We start from the raw sequence: 19,410 nt of genomic DNA on the forward strand, positions 1-19,410 counted from the left end.
AAATTAAAAGTGCTATAAACTGAGACGTAATCCCAAATTGAGACCATAAAATGAGGGTGGGTGAATCAGAAGGGCAAATCAGTGATATAGAAGACAAAATTATGGAAAATAATAAAGCTGGAAAGAAGAGGGAAAGAAAGGTAATGGGCCACGAAGGTAGACTTAGGGAACTCAGCAACTTATTAAAACATAATAACATTCATATCACAGGAGTCCCAAAAGATGAAGAAAGCAAAAAAGGGGCAGGTTTTTTTGAACAAATTAGAGCTGAAAACTTCCCTAATCTGGGGAAGGATGTAGACATCAAAATCCAAGAAGTACAGAGAACTCCATTTAATTCAACAAAAGCCAACCATTGCCAAGGCATATCAGAGTCAAATTTACAAACTACAGACAAGGAAAGAATCCTGAAATCAGTAAGGGAAAAAGTTCTTAACCTATAAGGGAAGACAGATCAGGTTCGTAGCAGATCTGTCCACAGAAACGTTGAAGCCTAGAAGAAAATGGCAGGAAACATTCAATGTGCTGAATGGGAAAAGATATGCAGCAAGAGGTTTTTATCCAGCGAGGCTGTCATTCAAAATAGGAGAGATAAAGAGTTTCCCAGACAAACAAAAACTAAAGAAGTTTGTGACCACTAAACCAGCCCTGCAAGAAATTTTAAGGGGGACTCTGAGTAGAGGAAAAAAAGACCAAAATCAACAAAGCCTAAAAAGGAACAGAGAAAATCTCCAGAAACAGTGACTTTACAGGCAATACAATGGCACTACATTCTTATCTATAAATAATTACCCTGAATGTAAATGGACTAAATGTCCCAACCAAAAGATATAAGGTATCAGAATGGTTAAAAAAAAAAAAAAAAGACCCATCTATATGTTGCTTACAAGAGACTCATTTTAGACCTAAAGAAACCTGCAGATTTAAAGTGAGAGGATGGAGAATGCTCTATCATGATAATGGACATAAAAAGAAAGCCAGAGTAGCCATAGTTATATCAAACTAGATTTTAAAACAAAGACTATAATGAGAGATGAAGAAGGGCATTATATCATAATTAAGGGGTCTATCCATCAAGAAGATCTAACAGTTGTAAATATTTATGCCCCCAACTTGGGAGTACCCAAATATATAAATCAATTAATAATAAACATAAAGAAATTCATTTGTAATAATGCAATAATAGTAGGGGACTTTAACACCCTACTTACAGCAATGGACAGATCACCTAAGCAGAAAATCAACAATGGCTTTGAATGACATACTGGACTGGATGGACTTAACAATACATTCAGAACATTTCATCCTAAAGCAGCAGAATACACATTCTTTTCGAGTGTACATGGAACATTCTCCAGAACAGATTACATACTGGGTCACAAGTCAGCCCTCGACAAGTACAAAAAGGTCGAAATCATACCATGCATATTTTCAGACCACAACACTATGAAACTTGAAGTCAACCACAAGAAAAAGTTTGGAAAGACTTCAAATATATGCAATTAAAGAATATCCTACTAGGGGCAACTGGGTGGCTCAGTTGGTTAAGCATCTGCCTTCAGCTCAATGATCCCAGAGTCGTCAGATCGAGCCCCATGTTGGGCTCTCTGCTTAGCAGGGAGCCTGCTTCTCCCTCTCCCTCTGCCTGCTGCTTCCCATGCTTGTGCTCTCTCTCTCTGCCAAATAAATAATAAAATCTTAAAAAAAAAAAAAAGAACATCCTACTAAAGAATGAATGCGTTAACCAGGAAGTCAAAGAAGAAATTAAAAAAATACATGCAACCAAATGAAAATGAAAACATGACAGTTCAGGGACACCTGGGTGGCTAAGTCAGCTAAGCACTTGCCTTTGGCTCAGGTCATGATCTTGGGGTCCTGAGATTGAGTCCCACATCAGGCTCCTTGCTCAGTGGGGATCCTGCTTCTCCTTCTGCCTGCCACTCCCCCTGCTTGTGCTCACTTTCTCTCTCTGACAAATAAATAAATAAAATCCTTAAAAAAGGAAAAAAAGAAAATATGACAGTCCAAAACCTTTTGGATGCAGCAAAGGTGGTCCTAAGAGGGAATTTTACCAGACATTTAAAGAGGAGTTAACACCTATTCTTCTCTAAATGTTCCAAAAAATAGAAATGGAAGGAAAACCTCTCAACTTATTCTACAAAGCCAGCATTACTTTGATTACAAAACCAGACAAAGACCCCACTAAAAAGGAAAATTATAGGCCAATAGCCCTGATGAACATGGATGCAAAAATTCTCAAGAAAATACTAGCAAATCAAATTAAACAGTACATTATTCACCATGATGAGGTGGGATTTATTCCTGGGCTGCAGGGGTGGTTCAATATTCGTAAATCAATTAGTGTGATACACCATGTTAATAAAAGAAAGGATAAGAACCAGGGGGAGGAGCAAGATGGTGGAGGAGCAGGAGACCTGGATTTCATCTGTTCCCAGGAATTCAGCTAGCTAGGGATCAAACCATTCTGAACACTTATGAACTCAACAGGAGATCAAAGAAAAGAATAGCAGCAACTCTCTGAACAGAAAAGCGACCACTTCTGGAAGGTAGGACGTGCGGAGAAGTGAATCCGGGGCGATATTCAGGAAGATAGACTGAGGGGGTGGGAGCCTCCGTCGGCCGCTTCTGGCAAGTGATAGAGCCGCGGAGCACAAAATCGGAACTTTTAGAAGTCGACTCTGCTGAAGGACGTCGCTCCGGTGGCTAAGCGGGGGGTGGAACCCTCGTGGGACAGTGTGGTCTCAGGACCCTCGGGGTCACAGAAAGACCGGGGGTGCCTGAGTGTGGCAGAGCTCCCAGGTATCAGAGCAGGGAAGCCAACTGCAGAGACAGAGCCGAGGAGCGGGCTCTCAGCTCGGGGTTGCCATAAACCGTGATCCGGGGCCCAGTCGGGCCACTGCTCCTCCAGCAGGGACCCAACAAGCGGCAGATCCAGGGAGACTCCCCTTCCTCCCCCAGGAGGAGAGGTGCGGGAGTGCACCGCAGGGATCTGCTGGGTTTGGAGACTCCACCCGGGGTCGGGTGCCAGAGATAGAAACTCTCGGTCACAGGCCGGATGAGCACGGAGTGCGGCCGGAGACCAGGGAGATGGGAGTGACTGACTGCTTTTCTCTGGGGGAGCACTGAGGAGTGGGGCCCCGAGTTCTCGGCTCCTCCGGGGCGGAGATTGGGAGGCCGCCATTTTCACTCTCCGCCTCCAAAGCTGTACGGAAAGCTTGCAGGGAACAAAAGCTCCCGAGAGCAAACCCGAGCAGGTTACTTAACCCGGACCCGGGCAAGGGCGGGGCAATTCCGCCTCCGGCAAAGACATTTGGGAACCACGGCAACAGGCCCCTCCCCCAGAAGATCAGCGAGAACAGCCAGCCAAGACCAAGTTTACCCATCAATGAGAACGGCAGAACTCCAGCGCTAGGGGAATACTGCACATAGAATTCATGGCTTTTTTTCCCCGTGATTATTTAGTCTTTCAAAGTTAATTTTTATAATTTTCTTTTTTTCTTTTTCTATTTCTTTTTTGAATTTTTCTTTTTCCCCTTTTCAACCAACATCTTATCAATCCCTTTTTTAAAAATCTTTTTTATTTTTCATTTTTACAGTCATATTCTATTCCTTCATTGTACTTAAACTTATTTTTGGTATATATATGTAAGTTGTTCTCTCTTTAAAATTTTGGGATACAGTTTCTTCTAACAGACCAAAATATACCCTAACTCTCTAGTGTATGGCTTTGTTCTAGTCTCCTGCCTGATCACATTATCACATTCTCTCCCCCCCCCTTTTTTTTTAATTTCTCTTCTTTCTTTTTTCAACCAACTTCTTATCTTATCAATTCCTTTTATAAAATCTTTTATAATTTTCATCTTTACTGTCATATTCCATCCCTTCATCATATTTACCCTTATTTTTGTACACATATAAGTTTTTCTTTCTTTTAAAATATTGGGAAGCAGTTTCTTCTAACAGACCAAAATACACCCAAAATCTAGTGTGTGGCACTGATTTATTCACTAGCCTGATCATATTTGATCATATTCTTTTTTTTTCTTTTTCTTTCCCTTTCTTTTCCCCCGGTTTCAGGTCTCTTCTGATTTGTTTAGTGTATATTTTTCTGCGGTCGTTGTTACCCTGTTAGCATTTTGTTCTCTCATTCATCTATTCTCCTCTGGACAAAATGACAAGACGGAAGAACTCACCTCAAAAAAAAAAAAGAACAAGAGACAGTACCGACTGCCAGGGACCTAATCAATATAGACATTAGTAAGATGTGGGAACTAGAGTTCAGAATGACGATTATAAAGATACTAGCTGGGTTTGAAAAAAGCATGGAAGATACTAGAGAAACCCTTTCTGGAGAAATAAAAGAACTAAAATCTAACCAAGTCGAAATCAAAAAGGCTATTAATGAGGTGCATTCAAAAATGGAGGGTCTAACTGCTAGGATAAATGAGGCAGAAGAGAGAAATAGTGATATAGAAGACCAAATGATGGAGAATAAAGAAGCTGAGAAAAAGAGAGATAAACAACTACTGGATCATGTGGACAGAATTCGAGAGATAAGTGATACCATAATGAAACAATATTAGAATAATTGGGATCCCAGAAGAAGAAGAAAGAGAGAGAGGGGCAGAAGGTATATTGGAGCAAATTATAGCAGAGAACTTCACTAATTTGGGGAAGGAAACAAGCATCAAAATTCAGGAGGGACAGAGAACCCCTCTCAAAATCAATAAAAATAGGTCAACACCCCGACATCTAATAGGAAAACTTACAAGTCTCAGAGACAAAGAGAAAATCCTGAAAGCAGCTCGGGACAAGAGGTCCATTGTAAACTACAATGGTAGAAACATTAGATTGGCAACAGACCTATCCACAGAGACCTGGCAGGCCAGAAAGGACTGGCAGGATAGATCCAGAGCACTAAATGAGAAAAATATGCAGCTAAGAACACTACATCCAGCTAGGCTGTCATTGAAAATAGAAGGAGAGATAAAAAGCTTCCAGGACAAACAAAAACTAAAGGAATTTACAAACACGAAACCAGCCCTACAAGAAATATTGAAAGGGGTCCTCTAAGCAAAGAGAGAGCCTAAAAATAACATAGACCAGAAAGGAACACAGACAATATACAGTAACAGTCACCTGACAGGCAATACAATGGCACTAAATTCATATCTTTCCATAGTTACCCTGAATGTAAACGGGCTAAATGCCCCAATCAAAAGACACAGGCTATCAGATTGGATAAAAAAACAAGACCCATCGATATGCTGTCTGCAAGAGACTCATTTTAGACCCAAAGACACCCCCAGATTGAAAGTGAGGGGGTGGAAAACCATTTACCATGCTAATGGACATCAAAAGAAAGCTGGGGTGGCAATCCTTATATCAAACGAATTAGATTTTAAACCAAAGACTATAATAAGAGATGAGGAAGGGCACTATATCCTACCTAAAGGGTCTATCCAACAAGAAGACCTAACAGTTGTAAATATCTATGCCCCTAACATGGGAGCAGCCAATTATATAAGCCAATTAATAACAAAAGCAAAGAAACACATCGACAGCAATACAATGATAGTGGGGGACTTTAACACCCCCCTCACTGAAATGGACAGGTCATCTAAGCAAAAGATGAACAAGGAAATAAAGACTTTAAATGACACACTGGACCAAATGGACTTCACAGATATATTCAGAACATTCCATCCCAAAGCAACAGAATTCCCATTCTTCTCTAGTGCCCATGGAACATTCTCCAGAATAGATCACATCCTAGGTCACAAATCAGGTCTCATTGGGTACCAAAAGATTGGGATTATTCCCTGCATATTTTCAGACCACAATGCTTTGAAACTAGAACTCAATCACAAGAGGAAAGTCAGAAAGAACTCAAATACATGGAGGCTGAAGAGCATCCTACTAAAGAATGAATGGGTCAACCAGGAAATTAAAGAAGAATTTAAAAAATTCATGGAGACAAATGAAAATGAAAACACAACTGTTCCAAATCTTTGGGATGCAGCAAAGGCAGTCCTAAGAGGAAAGTATATAGCAATACAAGCCTTTCTCAAGAAACAAGAAAGGTCTCAAGTACACAACCTAACCCTACACCTAAAGGAGCTGGAGAAAGAACAGCAAATAAAGCCTAAACCCAGCAGGAGAAGAGAAATCATAAAGATCAGAGCAGAAATCAATGAAATAGAAATCAAAAGAACAGTAGAACAGATCAACAAAACTAGGAGCTGGTTCTTTGAAAGAATTAACAAGATTGATAAACCCCTGGCCAGACTTATCAAAAAGAAAAGAGAAATGACCCAAATCAACAAAATCATGAATGAAAGAGGAGAGATCACAACCAACACCAAAGAAATACAAACAATTATAAGAACATATTATGAGCAACTCTATGCCAGCAAATTAGATAATCTGGAAGAAATGGATGCATTCCTAGAGATGTATCAACTACCAAAACTGAACCAGGAAGAAATAGAAAACCGGAACAGACCCATAACCACTAAGGAAGTTGAAGCAGTAATCAAAAATCTCCCAACAAACAAAAGCCCAGGGCCAGATGGCTTCCCAGGGGAATTCTACCAAACATTTAAAGAAGAATTAATACCTATTCTTCTGAAACTGTTTCAAAAAATAAAAATGGAAGGAAAACTTCCAAACTCATTTCATGAGGCCAGCATTACCTTGATCCCGAAACCAGACAAAGACCCTATCAAAAAGGAGAATTACCGACCAATATCCCTGATGAATATGGATGCAAAAATTCTCACCAAAATACTAGCCAATAGGATCCAAAAGTACATTAAAAGGATTATTCACTATGACCAAGTGGGATTTATTCCTGGGCTGCAAGGTTGGTTCAACATCTGCAAATAAATCAATGTGATACAATATATTAATAAAAGAAAGAACAAGAACCATATGATCCTCTCAATAGATGCAGAAAAAGCATTTGACAAAGTACAGCATCCTTTCTTGATTAAAACTCTTCAGAGTGTAGGGATAGAGTGTACATACCTCAATATCATAAAAGCCATCTATGAAAAACCTACAACGAATATCATTCTCAATGGGGAAAAACTGAGAGCTTTCCCGCTAAGGTCAGGAACACAGCAGGGATGTCCACTATCACCACTGCTATTCAACATAGTACTAGAAGTCCTAGCCACAGCAATCAGACAACAAAAAGAAATGAAAAGCATCTGAATCGGCAAAGAAGCTCTCACTCTTTACAGATGATATGATACTTTACGTGGAAAACCCCAAAGACTCCACCCCAAAACTGATAGAACTCATACAGGAATTCAGTAAAGTGGCAGGATATAAAATCAATGCACAGAAATCAGTGGCATTCCTATACACCAACAACAAGACAGAAGAAAGAGAAATGAAGGAGTCGATCCCATTTACAATTGCACCCAAAACCATAAGATACCTAGGAATAAATCTAACCAAAGAGGCAAAGAATCTGTACTCAGGAAACTATAAAATACTCATGAAAGAAATTGAGGAAGACACAAAGAAATGGAAAACGGAAAACTTTTCCATGCTCATGGATTCGAAGAACAAATATTGTGAAGATGTCAATGCTACCTAGAGCAATCTACACATTTAATGCAATCCCTATCAAAATACCATCCACTTTTTTCAAAGAAATGAAACAAATAATCCTAAAATTTGTATGGAACCAGAAAAGACCCCGAATAGCCAGAGGAATGTTGAAAAAGAAAAGCAAAGCTGGTGGCTTCACAATTCCAGACTTCAAGCTCTATTACAAAGCTATAATCATCAAGACAGTATGGTACTGGCACAAAAACAGACACATAGATCAATGGAACAGAATAGAGAGCCCAGAAATGGACCCTCAACTCTATGGTCAACTAATCTTCGACAAAGCAGGACAGAATGTCCAATGGAAAAAAGACAGTCTCTTTAACAAATGGTGTTGGGTAAATTGGACAGCCACATGCCGAAGAATGAAACTGGACCGTTTCCTTACACCACACACAAAAATAGACTCAAAATGGATGAAAGACCTCAATGTGAGACAGGAGTCCATCAAAATCCTAGAGGAGAACACAGGCAACAACCTCTTCGACCTCGGCCGCAGCAACTTCTTCCTAGACACATCGCCAAAGGCAAGGGAAGCAAGGGCAAAAATGAACTATTGGGACTTCATCAAGATGAAAAGCTTTTGCACAGCAAAGGAAACAGTCTACAAAATCATAAGACAACAGACAGAATGGGAGAAGATATTTGCAAATGACATATCAGATAAAGGGCTAGTATCCAAAATCTATAAAGAACTTATCAAACTCAACATCCAAAGAACAAATAATCCAATCAAGAAATGGGCAGAAGACATGAACAGACATTTTTCCAAAGAAGACATCCAAATGGCCAACAGACACATGAAAAAGTGCTCAAAATCGCTCGGCATCAGGGGAATCCAAATGAAAACCTCAATGAGATACCACCTCACACCAGTCAGAATGGCTAAAATTAAGAAGTCAGGAAACGACAGATGTTGGCGAGGATGCGCAGAAAGGGGAACCCTCCTACACTGTTGGGAATGCAAGCTGGTGCAGCCACTCTGGAAAACAGTATGAAGCTTCCTCAAAAAGTTGAAAATAGAGCTACCGTGTGACCCAGCAATTGCACTAGTGGGTATTTACCCCAAATATACGAATGTAGTGATCCAAAGGGGTCTTGCACCCCAATGTTTATAGCAGCAATGTCCACAATAGCCAAACTATGGAAAGAGGCAAGATGTCCATCAACAGATGAATGGATAAAGAAGATGCGGTATATATACATATACATGAGTATGTATATATACACAATGGAATATTATGCAGCCATCAAAAAAGAAAAAAACAGCAAAATCTTGCCATTTGCCACAACGTGGATGGAACTAGAGAGTATTATGCTAAGCGAAATAAGGCAATCAGAGAAAGACATGTATCATCTGATCTCACTGATATGAGGAATTCTTAATCTCAGGAAACAAACTGAGGGTTGCTGGAGTGGAGGGGGGGTGGGAGGGATTGGGTGGCTCGGTGATAGACATTGGGGAGGGTATGTGCTATGGTGAGCGTTGTGAATTGTATAAGACTGATGAGTCACATACTTGTACCTCTGAAACAAATAATACATTATATGTTTAAAAAAAAAAGGATAGTAGGAAGGGAAAAATGAAGGGGGGATTCGGAGGGGGAGAAAAACCATAAGAGACTATAGACTCTGAGAAACAAACTGAGGGCTCTAGAGGGGACGGGGGTGGGGGGATGGGTTAGCCTGGTGATGTGTATTAAAGAGGGCTCGTATTGAATGGAGCACTGGGTGTTATACGCAAACAATGAATCATGGAACACTACATCAAAAACTAATGATGTAATGTATGGAGATTAACATAACAGAATAAAATTTTTTTAAAAACTGAAAAAAAAAAAGAAAGGATAAGAACCACATGATCTTGTCAATAGATGCAGAAAAAGCACTTGACAAAATACAGCATCTTTCTTGGTAATAACCCTCAACAAAATAGAGATAGATGGAACTTACCTCAACATCATAAAGGCCATATATGAAAGAGCCATAGCTAATATCATTCTCAATAGGGAAAAACTGAGAGCCTTTCCCCTACGGTCAGGAAGAAGAAAAGAATATCCACTCTTGGGCGCCTGGGTGGCTCAGTTGGTTAAGCGACTGCCTTCGGCTCAGGTCATGATCCTGGAGTCCCAGTTTCGAGTCCTGCATTGGGCTCCCTGCTCAGCAGGGAGTCTGCTTCTCCCTCTGACCCTCCCCCCTCATGCTCTCTCTATCTCATTCTCTCTCTCAAATAAATAAATAAAATCTTAAAAAAAAAAAGAATATCCACTCTCATCATTGCTATTTAACATAGTACTAGAAGACTTAGCCTCTCCAATCAGATAACAAAAAGAAATAAAAGGCATCCAAATTGGCAAGGAAGAAGTCAAACTTTCACTATTTGCAGATGGCATGATACTCTATGTAGAAAACCCAAAAGACACCTCCAAAAAAATGCTAGAACTAATACATGAATTCAGCAAAGTTGCAGGATATAAAATCAATGTGCAGAAATATGTTGCATTTCTTTTTTTTTTTAATTTTTATTTATTTATTTGACAGAGAAAGACACAGCGAGAGAGGGAACACAAGCAGGGGGAGTGAGAGAGGGAGAAGCAGGCTTCCCGCAGAGCAGGGAGCCCAATGCGGGGCTCGATCCCAGGACCCTGGGATCATGACCTGAGCCGAAGGCAGACGCTTAACGACTGAGCCACCAGGCGCCCCCGCATTTCTATACACAAATGATGAAGCAGCAGAAAAAGAAATCAAAGAATTTATCCCATTTGTAATTGCACCAAAAACAATAAGATACTTAGGAATAAACCTAAGGAAGTAAAATATCTGTACTCTGAAAACTATAGATCGCTTATGAAAGAAATTGAAGAGGATACAAAGAAATGGAAAAGCATTCCGTGCTTATGGATTGGAAAAACAAACATTGTTAAAATGTCTATACTACCCAAAGCAATCTACACATTTAATGCAATCCCTATCAAAATACCACCAGCAGTTTTCACAGAGCTAGAACAAACAATCCTAAAATTTGTATGGAACCACAAAAGACGCCGAGCAGCCAAAGCAATTCTGAAAAAGAAAAACAAAATTGGAAGCATCACGATTCCAGATTTCAAGCTCTATTACAAAGCTATAGTCCTCATGACAGTATGGTACTGGCACAAAAACAGACACATAGATCAATGGAATAGAATAGAGACCTGAGAAATGAACCCACAACTATATGGTCAACTAATCTTCGACAAAGCAGGAAAGACTATCCAGTGGAAAACAGACAGTCTCTTCATCAAATGGCATTGGGAAGACTGGACAGTAACATGCAGAATAATGAAACTGGATCACTTTCTTACACCATACACAAAAATAGACTCAAAATGGATGAAAGACCTAAATATGAGGCAGGAAACTGTCAAAATCCTAGAGGAGAACACAGGCAGAAACCATTTTGACTTCAAGCCATAGCAACTTCTTACGAGATACAACACTGCAGGCAAGGGAAACTAAAGCAAAAATGAACTATTGGGACTTCATCAAGATAGAAATCTTCTGCACAGCAAAGGAAATAATCAACAAAACTAAAAGGCAGCCTACAAAATGGGAGAAGATATTTGCAAACGACATATCCGATAAAGGGCTAGTATCCAAGATCTATAAAGAACTTATCAAACTCAACACCCAAAAAACAAATAATCCAGTTAAGAAATGGGCAGAAGACATGAATAGACACTTTTCCAAAGAAGACATCCAGATGGCTAACAGACACATGAAAAGATGCTCATCACTCATCATCAGGAAATTACAAATCAAAATCATGATGAGATACCACCTCACACCTGTCAGAATGGCTAAAATTAACGTAAGAAACAAAGTTGTTGGTGAGGATGCAGAGAAAGAGGAAGCCTCTTGCACTGTTGGTGGGAATGCAAACTGGTGCAGCTGCTCTGAAGAAGAGTATGAAGTTTCCTCAAAAAGTTAAAAATAGAGCTACCCTATGATCCAGCAATTGCACTACTGGGTATTAACCCAAATGTCCATCGACTGATAAATGGATGAAGAAGATGTGGTATAGATATACAACGGAATATTACTCAGCCATCAAAAAAATGAAATCTTGCCATTTGCAATGACGCGGATGGAGTAGAGTATATTATGCTAAGTGGAATAAGTCAGTCAGAGAAAGACAAATACCACCTGATCTCACTCACGTGGAATTTAAGAAACAAAACAGATGAACATATGGGAAGGGGGAAAAGAAAAAAAGGAGAGAGGGAAGCAAACCATAAGAGACTCTTCTTTTTTTCAAGATTTATTTATTGGAGAAAGAGCAGAGGCACTAGGAGAGAGAGAATCCTCAAACACACTCCTTACTGAGCGCAGAGCCCAACACAAGGCTCCATGAGGAGATGGAGATCATGACCCTGAGATCATGACCTGAGCTGAAATCAGGAGTCGGATGCTTAACTGACAGAACCACCCAGGCGCCCCCAAAAGAGACTCTTAATGATAGAGGACAAACTGAGGGTTGATGGAGGGAAGTGGGTAGGGTGATGGGTATTAAAGAGGGCACATGTGATGAGCACTGGGTGTTGTATGTAAGTGATGAATTCCTGAATTCTACTCCAGAAACCAATATTGCATATTGTATATTCAAAATTTAAATTAGAAAAAAAAAGAAAAAGGGGTACCTGGGTGGCTCAGTCGTTAAGCATCTGACTTGATTTCAGTTCAGGTCATGATCTTAGGGTCATGAAATCGAGCCCCACATAGGGCTCCACACTCAGTGGGGAGTCTGACTGAGATTCTCTCTCTCCCTCTCCCTTTGCCCCTCCCCCCCACTATCTCTCTCTCTCTCTCTCTCTCTCTCTCTCTTTCTCTTTCTCTCAAATAAATAAATAAATCTTAAATAAATAAATAAATAAAGGACAAATAAATAAAGTCTTTGTCTAGTAAGTCCAATGTCTGGGTTCCTTTTTTCTTTTTTTTTAAGTAGGCTCCACACCCAGCGTGGAGCCCAATGTGGGGCCTGAACTCACAACCCTGAGATCAAGACCAGAACTGATATCAAAAGTCAGACACTCAAACAACTGAGCCAACCAGGTGCCCCCAACATCTGGGCTTCTTAAGGAATGGTTTCTGTTAGGTGATTTGCTAATGTTTTCTCCTGGTACATGCCTTGTCTTCTCATTCTTTTAATGATCCATTCATTCTTTCAAAGATCCAAAGTTCTCAATTTTGATGAAGGCCAATTTATTAAATTTTCTTTTTTGGATCATGTTTTTGATGTTGTACCCAGGAAATCTTTGCCTAATCCAACATTACAAAGATTCAAAATGTATTTTCTGCTAGAAGTTTTATAATTTGGGGTTTTAGATCTATGATCCATTTTGAGTCAAGTTTTCATTATGTTGTAAGTTATGATTCAAATTCCATTCATTTTGCATGTGGATATCCAAATTTTCCAGGACCATTTATTGAAAAGTCTGTTCTTTTTCCACTGAATTAGCTTTATACCTTTATTGAAAATCAATTTAGCATGCATGTGTGGATTTCTGAACTCTATCTCATCCCATTGATCTATTTGTCTATATTGTCACCACTACCCACCATTGTGACTACTGTACCCTTAAAATAAATCTTGAAGTTAAGTAGTATTAGTTCCCCAACTTTGTTCTCTTTCAAAGTTTTTCTAATTTAGGCCTTTTGCCTTTCTAATTAATTTTAGAGTTAGTTTGTCAATTTGTAACCCTCCTGGGCATTTCTAATCCTGCAGGGATTTTGATTGGGTATGCATTGAACAGATATATTAATTTGGGGTAGAATTGACATCTTAACAATATTGAGTTTCCCAATCCATGAACGTGCTATATATTTCCATTTATTTAGGTCTTTAATGTTTCTTAGCAATGTTTAGCAGCTTTCAGTGTTCAGGTTTTAGTCAAGTTGGGCTGCCATAAAAAATACCACAGATTGTGTGGCTGAAATTAATTTTCTCAGTGTTCTAGAGGCTGGAAAGTCTAAGAAGAAAGACCTGGAAGATTTAATTCCTGATGAGAATTCTCTTCTCGGCTTGTGAATGACCACCTTCTTGCTGTGTCCTCACATAGTGGAAAGAGAAAATTCTGGTGTCTCTTCCTCTTCTTGTAAGGGCACCAGCCCTATTAGATTAGGGCCTCACCCTTACGACCTAATTTAACCTTTATCATCTTCTATCTCCAAATACAGTTATATTGCAAGTTGGGGCTTCAAATATGAATGTTGGCGGAACACAGTTCAGTCCACAGTGAAGTCTTTTACATATTGCTATATTTATCCCTATTTCACATGTTTTTCTGATATTGTAATGGAATTGCTTTTGAATTTCAATTTTCAAGTGTTTGTTGGTAGTAGATAGAAGTACAATTGATTTTTACAGGTTGCTATTGTATCCTGCAACCTTGCTAAACTCAATTATTCTAGTAGCTTCTGTAGCTACTAGTAGCTTCAATCAGATTTTCTATATAGAAGATCATGTCCTTATATGTGATAAAAATAGTTTTATGCCTTCCTTTCCAATCTGCCTTCTTTTCTTTTCTTTCCTCAATGCACTGGCTAGAACTGCAAGTACAACATTGGACAAAAGTGTTAGGAATGGACATCCTTTTTTTTTGTCCCTAATCTTAGGGGGGAACATTCAATCTTTCTCTGTTAATTATGATGATAGCTGTTAAGTTTTTCATAGCTTTTTTTTTTTCTATCAGTTTGGAGTTTCCTTCCATTTTCAGTATGCTGAGAAGTTTGTTTTGTTTGTTTGATTTTAATCAGGAATAGATATTGGATTTTGTCAAATGTTTTTGTTCTGCATCTATTCAGATGACTATATGGTATTCTTGTATATTAGCTTTACTATGGTGAATTACACGAATGATTTGAATGTTAAAACAACCTTTCATTCCTAGGATAAACCCCACTTGGTCATAATGTATTATGCTCTTTCTATATTGTTGGACTCAATTTGTCAAGATTTGATTAGGAATTTTTTTATCTATGTTCATGAGGGATATTAGTACCTAGTTTTCTTTTCAGGAATGTCTTTGGTTTTGATATCAGGGTAATGTTGGCTTCGTAGAAAGAATTAGGAAGTATTTCCTCATTTGAATTTTCTGTAGAACTGGTATTATTTCCTCCTTAAATGTTTGGCAGAATTCCCTAATCGAACCATCTAACACGGACTGTTCTTTGTGGAAGGTTTTTAACTAACAAATCAATTCTTTTAATAAATATATAGTTTTTAAGTTATCTGAAAAGTGAGCTTTGGTAACTCGTATCTTTTTTTTTTTTTAAGATTTTATTTATTTGAGAGAGAGACAGAAATAGTGACAGAGAGCATGAGTGGGAAGGAGAGGGAGAAGCAGACTCCCTGCTGAGCAGGGAGCCTGACGCGGGGCTCGATCCCAGGACCCTGAGATCATGACCTGAGCCGAAGGCAGACACTTAACTGACTGAGCCACCCAGGTGCCCTGGTAACTTGTATCTTGTAAGAATTTGTCCAGTTCATCTAATTTGTCAAATTTATTGGCCTACAGTTGTTCATAGTATTCCATTATTATAATTTTAATGTATATAGAAACTGAAGTGATGTCAACTCTCTATTCCTGATATTGACAATTTATGTCTTTTTCCTGATAAGTCTGGCTATTGATTTTCTCAAAGAAACAGCTTTTAGTTTCATTCATCATTCATTCTCTCCCTGCTCTCCCACCCCATTTTCAATTTCATTGATTTTTACTCTGTCTTATCCTTTCTTTTTTCTTCTTTGGCCTTATTTCCTCTCCTTTGTCTAGTTTCTTAAGGTAGAAGCTGAGATCATTGATCTGAGAACTTTTTCTTTTCTAATACAAGCATTTAGGGCAATAAAAATCCATCTACCTACTGCTTTAGATTTATCCCACAGGTTTTGATGTACTTTAATTTTTATTCAATTTTAAAAATGTTATAACTTCCCTTTTGATTTCTTCTTTGACCTCTGTGTTATCAAAAGTATGTCTGAGTTTCCAAGTATTTTCCTGATATATTTCCAGATATATTTCCTGATACTGATTTCCAGTTTAATTCCATTGTGGTCAGAGAATACACTTTGTATGACTTGATTCCTTTTAATTATTTTTTTTTTTTGGCCCAGAATATGGTTTAACTTAATAAATGCTCCATGTGCACTTCAAAATAATGTGTATTCTGCTGTTGTTGAGGGCTGTTTCCTATAAATGTCAAATAGATTAAAATGGTTCATCATATTGTTCTAGTCGTCTCTATACTTAACTGATTTTCTGTCTAATTGTACTGTTAATTATTGAAAGAAGGATTTTTTTTTAAGATTTTATTTATTTATTTGACAGCGAGAGAGAGAGACAGCAAGAGAGGGAATATAAGCAGGGGGAGTGGGAGAGGGAGAAGCAGACTTCCTGCTGAGCTGGGAGCCCGATGCAGGGCTCGATCCCAGGACCCTGGGATCATGACCTAAGCTGAAGGCAGACGCTTAACGACTGAGCCACTGAGGCGTCCCTGAAAGAAAGATTTGAAGGCTCCAAATATAATTGTTAAGTTGTAGTTCTGTCAGTCTTTGTTCCATGCATTCTAAGGCTCTCTTAATGGGTGCAAAGATGTTTAGGATTATTATGTCTTCTTGATGAATTCACCTCTTTATCTTACAAAATGATACTCTTTATAAATCCCTGGTAATATTACTTGCTCTGAAATTGACTTTTTCCTTTCTTTTTTTTTTTTTTTTTTTAAGATTTTTTATTTATTTATTTGACAGAGAGAGTAGCAGGCAGAGTAGCAGGTAGCGGGAGAGGGGGAAACAGGCTTCCCGCTGAGCAAGGAGCCGGACGCGGGGCTTGATCCCAGGACCCTGGGACCATGACCCAAGCCAAAAGCAGTTGCTTAACCAACTAGCCACCCGACGCCCCTATATTTCTTTTTTTTTTTTTAAGATTTTATTTGAGAGAGAGAGAGAGAGCAAGAGAGAGCACAAGAGGGGGGAGGGTCAGAGGGAGAAGCAGACTCCCCTCTGAGCAGGGAGCCTGATGTGGGCCTCCATCCGGGACTCCAGGATCATGACCTGAGCCAAAGGGAGTCGCTTCACCAGCTGAGCCACCCAGGCGCCCTGTCCTTTATTTCTTTTCTTTGAAATCTACTTTGTCTATTCAGTTTTCTTTTGATTAGTGTGAACATGGTATATCTTTTTCTATTCTTTTATTTTTCACCTATTTGTCTTTATATTTAAAGTGGGTTTCTACATGCAGATATGGTTTTTTGTTTGTTTGGTTTTGGTTTTTTTTAGCCATCCTGAAAATCTCTGCCTTTAAATTAGGCTGTACAATCTACATTTAATGTGATTATTGATATGATTAATTTTAAATCTACCATCTTGCAATTTGCTTTCTCTTTGTTTCAACTGTTCTTTGTTCTCTTTCTCACCTTTCTTTTGGATTAATTGAGTATTCTTTTATTCTATTCTATCTCCTCTATTAACTTTTTAGCTATAACTCCATGTTGTGTTATTTTAGTGGTTATTTTAGGTTTTACAGTATACATCTCTAACTTACCACAATATGATATCATGATAATATACCTCTCTGCATATAGTATTAGAACATTACAACATTATATGACCATTTTTCACCTCCTGGCCATTCTGCTTTTGTGGCCATACGTTTTACTTCTATGTATGTTATACAACCCAGAATACATTCTTACTGTGTTTACTTTAACAATAGACTATCTTTTAAAAAGGTTTAAATAATAAGAAAAAAACCCTCTTTTATTTAACTACGTAGTTACCCTCCCCTGTGCTCTTCATTCTTTTGTGTAGATCTAGATTTCCATCTGAGAACACCTTTCCTTCTGCTCAAAGGACTTTTATTATTTGTTTTAGTAGATCTTATGATGAATTCTTTCAGCTATTGTTTGCCTGAAATAGTCCTTAATTTGCCTTTGATTCTTTTTTTTTTTAAAGATTTTATTTATTTGACAGAGAGAGACATGGCGAGAGAGGGAACAGAAGCAGGGGGAGTGGGAGAGGGAGAAGCAGGATTCTCGCTTAACAGGGAGCCCGATGCGGAGCTCAAACCCAGGACCCTGGGATCATGACCTGAGCCGAAGGCAGACGCCTAACGACTGAGCTACTCAGGTGCCCCAATTTGCCTTTCTTAAAGATATTTTCACTAGATAAAGAATTTTCAGTTGACAATAAAAAAAAAAAAAAATCCTTCAACATGTTGTTCTTTGATGTCTCTTGGCTTTTATTGTTCCCCACAAGCTATCATCCTTATATTTGTTCCTCTGTACCTGTTTTCCTTCTATGGATGATTTTAAGATCTTTTAATTTTTTTAAAGATTTTATTTATTTATTTGACAGAGAGAGACACAGCGAGAGAGGGAACACAAGCAGGGGGAGTGGGAGAGGGAGAAGCAGGCTCCCCGCGGATCAGGGAGCCTGATGCGGGGCTCGATCCCAGGACCCTGGGATCATGACCTGAGCTGAAGGCAGACGCTTAATGAATGAGCCACCCAGGCACCCCTGTTCAATTTAATTTTTATATTTCTGAGTTCCAAGTGTCTATTTAATATGTTCAATCTTTCCTCTTGTTTCTTGCAGATGTAGCAAGAAACATAAAATTGTAACAAAAAAATAGTTATAATAACTCTTACGTGTCCTTGTCTACCAATTCTATCACCTGTGTCATTTTGGGGTTAATTTTCTTTGCTTAGTTTTTCTCCTCATTATGGGTCTTCCCAGGTTCCTAGATCCATATTTTCAACTCAGAAAGACCACTGGGCTCTGCCTGTTTCCCCTCTGTGCTTCATTGCCTGGAGACTGTCTCCTGTAATAAGGTGGGGTAATCCTAGGGCTCACCTTGTTTGTCCCCTATCTCTCGGTGATTACTGTCTTTCATTGCCTGATGTTCAATGTCTTAAAAATTGTATTTCATATATTTTGCTTTCCTCCCCACCAGTTGTTTCAGGCTCTATTGCTCCTTCTTGTAAGGGAGCAGAAGTTTCTCTCATTTAAAAAAATTGCTGCTATATCAAACATCTTTTTACCCACCATAACGGTATGAAACTAGAAATCAATTACAAGAAGAAAACTGGAAAAACCACAAACACATGAACACTAAATAACATGTTACTGAACAACAAATGGGTCAATGAATAAATGAAAGAGGAAACCAAAAAATACTGTAAGACAAATGAAAACGGAAACACAACTTTCCAAAATCTATGGGATGCAGCAAAAACCGTTCTAAGAGGGAAGTTCATATGATACAGGCCAGCACAGGAAACAAGAAAAATCCCAAATAAACAATCTAAGCTTACAGCTAAAGGAACTATAAGAAGAACAAACAAAGCCCAAAATTAGTGGAAGGAAGGAAATAATAAAGACCAGATCAGAAATAAATATTTTTAAAAACAATAGAAAAGATCAATGAAACTAAACCTGGTCCATTGAAAAGATAAACAAAATTGGTAATACTCTAGCCAGATTTATCAAGAAAAAAAAAGAGAGGAACCAAACAAATAAAATTGGAAACGAAAGAGGTGAAATTATAATGGACACCACAGAAATACAAAGAATTATAAGAGACTACAACGAAAAATTATATGCCAACAAATTAGACAATCAAAAAGAAATGGTAAATTCCTAGAAATACTCAATCTCCCAAGACTGAATCATGAAGAAATAAAAAATCTGAATAGTAATGACAATTACAAGTAATGACATTGAAGCAGTAA

This window comes from Phoca vitulina, unplaced genomic scaffold (assembly GCF_004348235.1).
Source record: "Phoca vitulina isolate PV1807 unplaced genomic scaffold, GSC_HSeal_1.0 scaffold126, whole genome shotgun sequence".
Taxonomy (NCBI): Eukaryota; Metazoa; Chordata; class Mammalia; order Carnivora; family Phocidae; genus Phoca; species Phoca vitulina.